Consider the following 7254-nt stretch of genomic DNA (forward strand, 5'->3'; position numbering starts at 1 on the left):
ATTTTTCTGACGGGAACTGTACCATTAATCTTTCTTTGGGAAAACATTACTATGCCCTAAAAACCACTAAAACCGGGTGAGGGAACTACCTTTAAAAATGTTTTTCTCATATGTCAAGTATAGGAGATCCTTATTATGGAAGTTAATGCACAGCCGAGAAATGTTACAAGGTGGTTCTAAAGTGATGACCAAAATTTCATGATAAGCAGTGGAAAAAGTATTGATATAATTAAAAATAGGTATACATATGCTCCCACAAAATAAATCAACTCTTGATTTGGTTTGTCCAATGAATTACTACACAGTTATTGTAATTTTACTTTAAATTTTGTGTAATATAAAACTTGTATTTTGGGGGAGTATATGATTTCACTGAAACTGTGACTTTGATAATACAATATCCTGTACTTCACAGTGGGCTTTCATAGCCTGACCTTAAAATAGTAATTTTTGCAAAAACGTTTCAAGGCATCATTTGTTTTCCCAAAGGTTCTCCCAATCATTTTTCAAGTTATTATCTTTGGAAGTGTTAATTCTGTCACCATCTTTGTTGCATTTCTTGTCTCTAATTGTTAATTTAGCTAGGTCATCATTTGTCAAGTTCATGGAAGCCTGAATCATTTTTCAACTTCATGGGCTGTGTCTTTTGCAACATTCATACTGGTATTGTACTGTATACACATGATACCAACAATTAGGAAGCCTGGCTAGCAAAGATAAGCATTTGACCTCATGGACACTACTGGCCAGGAATATTTGAATAAAAATGGTCATCTCATCACCACTTTTATGTCAATGCCATCTTTTACTTCCACATGCCATCTTATAACTATGTTGACTCAGAGAATAAACAATGAAATAATGAGGACTTCTCTGTACATAAAATTAGACTGTGGAAAGATTACAAAGATTCCAAAAAGACTGTGGCTTCTGGCTTGGGCATCTTCTGCAGCTTGCTTGCCACGGGGGAAGCAAATCACCACGTTGTGAGAAAGCCCTGTGGAGAGGTTCATGTGACAGGGACTGAGGCCTGCCAACAGCCACATGAGTGGGCTTGGAAATGGGTTCCCACAACCCCAGATGAGCCTTCAGATGTGAGTACAGCCCCTGCTCAGAGCTTGACTGCAACCTTAGGAGAATCCCTGAGGCCAAGTCATCCAGCTAAGTCATACCCTGGATTTCTAAACACAGACAATGTGAGATAATAAATGCTTATTGTCTTAAACTACTAAATTTTGGACAGTTTGTTACATAGCAATAGATAATTATCTGGTAAATGGCATTCCAGGCAGAGATTAAAAGTAAGTGCAAAGGCCTCAGGGCAGGAACGCGCTCAATGTATTTAAGGAACACTAAGGTGGCTGATGTGGCTGGAGCCTAGTGAGCAAAGGACAGAAACAGCGAACGGGGGAAGTGGATGGGATTGAGTTTGAGAGCAAGGAGATATGAGAAGCCGCTAGGCTGTCTACAACTCTCTCTCATGAGGGCAGCCTATAATACACATTAAGGCATGGATTTTTAACAAATCCTTTTTGTTTTCTCTGTGATGTTTGCTTGTTAAACCACACTGATCTCTAACAGCCTCAATTTCAGATAATTCTGAAGGAGAATACTTAACTTTCTGCAATGATAGGGACTGGCATGGGAAATGACAGAGGAAAAGGGAACACTAAGAGACAATGGGCAAAACAGTCCCCTATGGAGAGTCCTCTGAAGAACACCAAACTAATCCAGGTCTCAGCAGGATGAAACACTAGACACATTCAGAGACAGAAAAGTTATAGCTAACAGGTCTAATGCTAACAGATTGTGGATATCAAGATAGGGCCAACAACAGGGCCTTGGAGCAGTTTAAAGCAAAGCAAGTTAACGGCTCTCTTCCTCACTCCTTCCCAACAAGCAAACGGACAGACACACTCAGCACCTGCAAGCGACACGTTCAGAGAAGCTGAGGCTCAAGTTCAAAACAAAACTAACCGACACAATGACATAAATCAAGACTTTTGCATGTCAATCTCTTATTTTAATCTCTATGCCCTAACCCAAGAATTACAATGTAGCCAATTTCCAGAAGAACATTAGTAGGAAAATAGGAATATAATTAAACATGTTTGGCAACACTGGAAGAAATGTTATGGATCTTTAACATCCAGGTTAATTACCTTCTCTAAAATTCTAAAAAATAAATGTTTATCTGGACTCTTTTAATGTAATAGCAAGATATGCTTATATTTACTGCACTTTCAGTGAAATGCCTGTAATCTTCCCCAACTCATGAAGATCACTTGAGTTTTCCTTCTCTAATACTGCTAGCATCTCTAGCTAAATTTTTGATTGAACAAGCTAAAATAAGATTAACTGAAAGAAATCACTTAGTTACACTACTATGTACTAGACCTTGTCATCTGCACTTGTTCTATTTTTCATGTTAACAAATGGAATCACAACAACTCGCACAAGTACTATTCAGCTACAGTATTTGGTAAATAGCCCCATTGTTGGCAGAAAAACTGGCCCTGAAGAACAGAACCTAAGAACCACCATTAAAGATGCCCAAACACCTTACCTCCATCTCAGAGTTAGGTGACTTTACAGAAGGTGTTAAGATTTAGTTGACTCAAAAAATAATCAGTCTAGAGTAAGGTGAGGGGGCAGTGGTTCAGTGGTAGAATTTTTGCCTTCCATGCGGGAGACCCGGGTTTGATTCCCTGCCCATGCACATCATGCACAGCCACCATCCCTCTGTCAGTGGAGGTTTGGGTGTGGTTATAATACTGAACACGTTTCAGTAGAGCTTCTAGATTGCAATGGACTAGGAAGAAAGGCCCGGCTATTTACTTCTGAAAATCAGCCAACAAAAACCCTACGGATCACAATGGTCTTATCCCCAACCAATCATAACGATGGCACAAAACTGGGCAGCATTTTGTTCCACTGTGCATGGGCTTGCCATGAGTCAAGGGTCCAATCAATGGCAGCTAACAACAACAACAGAGTGAAGTGAAAATAAAAACTGTAGAAGAAGCTATATTTAACCAGCCTTTGAGAGACTCTCTTGATGTTAGAGATGAAGGAAATTCATAAAAACTTTTTTTCTCAATATAGGCTGTATAACTACTGGTATAAAATAGAACCAGAGATCTCACTCAATTTCCTAAGTTTTTTTTACAAGTCACCCAGAAAAGAGGTTGCAAGTTTATTTTTAAAAGAATTTGGCACGAAGCTGTGCTTTTCAGTTTGGAAAGTAATCCTAGGCAAAAGACACCATGTTTTCATGAAGGAAGCTTGGCGTCATCACACCAATTATCCCAAGAGTATAGAAAGGAAATTCTGAAGGAAATTAAAATTACTCTGAGACAAACTACTGTTTACCCTACTCAGAGGACAAAGGATAAGTCTATTTTTATCATTTCACAAAACCTCAGTTCCATAAAGAAGGAAGCACTGGTTTCCACAAATCCATTAACATGAACAAAACATAGTGGTTGTTGACCAAGATAAAAATGAGTGGCATATCTCTTTCAGAAATGTTCTGAAATGACCCTGACCACTCTAGTCCGATTCATGTACCCTGGGAAGGCAGATGAAGGAGAAGTGGGTGGGTGTTCCTCACTGTGGGCAGAGGCAGTAAAACTTTCCCCTCCCTTTGCCCCCTGCTCCCAATCACCTATACTGGAGAAAGAACAGTGCCCTTGGAATTAGGAGACGTGGTCCCTTTACTGCCTCTGCCATTTTTTTTTTTTTTTTTTTTTTACTGTGAGACCACAGAAGAATCAGGACCCCTAGAATTCTTTTTTCGAAATGCAAAGGACAGGACTTTGGCACTACTATGTCACCAGTAAGAAAATTAAGGTGCAGTGAGGGGCAATGATTTGCGCAAACTCACAGTCCATTACGGAACTAGAATTCGAATCCCGGTGCGTCAGACTGTAAAAGTTCTCACCAACCACTCTTTTTTCTCGAGAGTTAAAAGAGGAATTATGATGTCCGCACAGCAATGCTCCCCGGAACTTGGAAGAATCAGCTATGAGCCAAACATGTGAACATCGCTTCCTAAAGCGCCAAAGGGATGTGCAACATTTTTTCCATCAAAGTGGAAATGAAGAGCCTGGATTGCAGCCCCCCAGCCCCCAAGCCCCCGAGCCCTCCCTCCAGAACCCCCCGACGCGGCAGATCCCCCTCGGCCAGGGCGGCCCAGTACCAGGACGGAGAAGGAGAAGGAGAAGGGAGAACGGAAGGGAGAGAGTGCGCGCACCCCGCCCGACTCACCTGTCACTAGGGCCGCGCTAGCGGCGCTCCGAAAGGGCCGGCGGTCGCGCACCGAGTCGTCACCTCCGTCCCCACCCCTTCCCCTAGGCAAGGGTCCCCTTAGCGCCCTAGTCTCTTTTAGTAAGCCTGACTAGCCCCGGCTTCCGCCCCTGGCCGTCACATGACCAAAGGGGCGGAGAGCAGAGCGGGGCGTCATGTGATCACGCTCCGGCGACGGCTGATGACGCAGGGACCCGCTCGCCGTTTCAGCGGCAGTGCAAGGGGGTTAAGGAAGGTGTTGGGGTGTGGGTGTTGGAAGTCAGGGTGCAGCTGGACGGAGATAGGTCGGGCAGCCAGGTAAGGCAGAAGCAGGGGATGGCGATGGGGAGGGTGGCTGGAGTTGTCGCTTCCTCCTAGGCGCTTTGCGCGTGCCCTGAGCTGGGGGACTGTGGACTTGGGTTTTGGTTCTGGTTCTTTTCACGCGGTGAGGCTGGGACAGTTTACCTCCGTCTCCTAGACACCGTCTCTCCAATCTTCAGCCGTGAGTGTGTGGGGAAAAGATCACGAATTTTTGAGCCACATGAATCTGGCTTTAGCTGTCTTTACAAGCACGGCCTTGGACGAATCATGTAAATAAACTCTTTGGGCTTCAACTTTCTTTTCTCTTATGTAAATTGTTGTGAGGATTAGCGATAATGACAGGGAAGCGCCCACAACTTCTTTACGGCACACTGTTGGGAGAAGGAAACTCGAGTGTATTTACTCCTGTTTTTATTACAGGGTCGCTGTGAGTGGGAATCACTTGACGCAGTAGGTTTGGTTTTTACTCTTGCCATTGTTGTTTCTTCCTGATATTCCAAGACTCCTTTTATCATTTCCTTTCTGTTTGGGGGTACTTCTTCTTTATCTGTTCTTTTAGGGTAGGTCTCGTAGTGACAGATTCTCTTTTCTTCTCTTGAGAACAGGGCCTTGAACCGGTTTGTTCTGGTTCGAACCCCTGCTGAAAATTTGCATTTCCACCTCAGGTAGACAAGATCCCTAGGTGATTCTTCAGTGGTTCGAAGCCCTGCTTGTTTTCCCCTTTAATCCTGAAGGATATATTTGCTAGATATAGAATTCTGGGTTGACAGTTCTTGTGCCAGTTCCTTCTGTCCTCCAGGGTTTCTGATGAGAAATCTGTTATCGTTCAAATTGTTTTCCCCTATAGGAAAGGCGTTGTTTCTCTCTCACTGCTTTCAAGATTCTTTATTTTTAGTTTTCAGAGGTTCAAATATGATGTACCTTGATGGGATTTCTTTGAGCTTATCCTATTTGTAGGTTCCTGGGTGGCACTATGAGTCGGCAATTTTTTTTTTTTTTTTCCCCGACTAGCACAAATGGTAAAGCTTTCGACTACCAACCTAAAGGTTGGTGGGTCAGAGCCACCAAGTGACACCAGGGAAGAAAGGCCTGGAGATCTGCTTCCATAAAGATTACAGCCAAGAAAATCCTATGGAGCAGCCCTACTCTGTAACACATGGGATTTTCATGAGTTGGAATTGACTGGACAGTAGTGGGTTTGGATTTTGGGTTTTTATCCTGTTTGTGGTTCACTCAGATTCTTGAAACTGTAGGTTTATGTCTTATGCCAAATTTGGGAAGTTTTCAGCCATTATTTCTTTGAGTACTTTTTCCTCTCCTCTGGTACTCCAATGACATGAATGTTAGATATTTTCTTATAGTTCCGTTGTCCCTGAGGTTCTGTTCTTTTTTTCCCCCTCAGTCTATTTTTCTCTGTTGTTGAGATTGGGTCATCTCTATTGTTCTCCCTTCAGTTTGATTGATGCTTTTGTCTGTTATCACCATTCTGCTGCTGGACCCATCCATTGAGATATTTATTTTGATGACTGAATTTTTTTAATTCTAAAATTTTCACCTGGTTAGTCTATTTTATATTTGCTGACTTTCTAACTTTTTATTTGTTATAAGCTTGTTTGTAATTGCTTGTTTATGCATTTTTATGATGGTTGCTCTAAAATCTTTGTCAGATATTTCTAACATCTGTGTCATCTTTGTGTTGATGTCTGTCGATCGTTTCTCATTCAAGTTGAGGTTTTACTACTTCTTGGTATCACTAGTGATTTTGGATTGAATCCTGGCCATTTTGGGTATTATATTATGAGACGCTGGATCTTATTTACATTTTCTGTTTTAACAGGCCTCCTCTGACACCATGCTGATGGGGGAAGGAACACTGGCTTGTTACTGCTGGATGGTATTGAAAATCCAGTTCCCCACTTGGTCTTGTTATGGCTGTGAAGGGGTGGAAGTGTAAGCTCCCTGCTAGGACTCCTGTGATACCACCCTGGCTAGGAGGGGTAGGCTGCCTTGTTACTGCTCCCCACGTGGCCTTTACCATAGGAGATGGGGGATGGCCTCATTACCCCTAGGTGATGTTGAATATCTTGACTGCCCTCTAGGATTCCTCTGACACCAGCAGGGCAGAGGATGGAGTGGAAGTACAGGCTCCTCACGTAGTGTCCACTGACACAACGGGAAGGAGGGAGGAGGGCTATGCAGGGATGAAAGTTCCAACTTCCCACTAAGCCTTCTCTGACACAACTTGGGGGAGGCTGTGCCCGGAGGAGTGCCTCATTACAGCCCAGCAAGGGTGAAAGTCTAAGCCTTTGCTGATGAGGTTGAGGCTGCAGATTATTTGTTGTTGTTGTTTGTGTGCGTTTTTGTGGTATTTGCCTAGAGTAGAACAATTGTTGTCTAAAAGTTTTGGCTTGCCGCTGTTGTTGTTAGGTGCTGTCAAATTGATTTTTGACTCATAGCAACCCCTGTGCCAGAGTGGAACTGCCCTATAGGGTTTTCTTGGCTGTAATCTGTATGGAGGCAGATAGCCAGGTCTTTCTCCCGTGGAGTGGCTAGGTATGTTCAAATGGCCAGCCTTTGGGTTAGCAGCCAAGCACTTAACTGTTGTGCCTCCAGGGCTCAGGGCTCCTGTTTTGGCTTGCTAGGCTT

General features: G+C 43.2%; 2 protein-coding genes across 2 annotated transcripts in view; one reads left to right on the top strand and one right to left on the bottom strand.

The window, feature by feature from the left end:
• The window catches only part of WASHC5 (WASH complex subunit 5), a 63482-nt gene extending 59108 nt beyond the window's left edge, over positions 1–4374 (bottom strand). The window contains exon 1 of the mRNA XM_023728160.1: positions 4270–4374. The gene's annotated coding sequence lies outside the window, so the exon portion shown is untranslated. The remainder of the gene's footprint in view (positions 1–4269) is intronic.
• Positions 4375–4491: 117 nt separating this feature from the next.
• Positions 4492–7254, top strand: part of NSMCE2 (NSE2 (MMS21) homolog, SMC5-SMC6 complex SUMO ligase) — an 87290-nt gene continuing 84527 nt past the window's right edge. Inside the window, exon 1 of the mRNA XM_023728192.1 lies at positions 4492–4605. The gene's annotated coding sequence lies outside the window, so the exon portion shown is untranslated. The remainder of the gene's footprint in view (positions 4606–7254) is intronic.

Source organism: Trichechus manatus, unplaced genomic scaffold, assembly GCF_000243295.1.
Source record: "Trichechus manatus latirostris isolate Lorelei unplaced genomic scaffold, TriManLat1.0 scaffold00022, whole genome shotgun sequence".
NCBI classification, from domain to species: domain Eukaryota; kingdom Metazoa; phylum Chordata; class Mammalia; order Sirenia; family Trichechidae; genus Trichechus; species Trichechus manatus.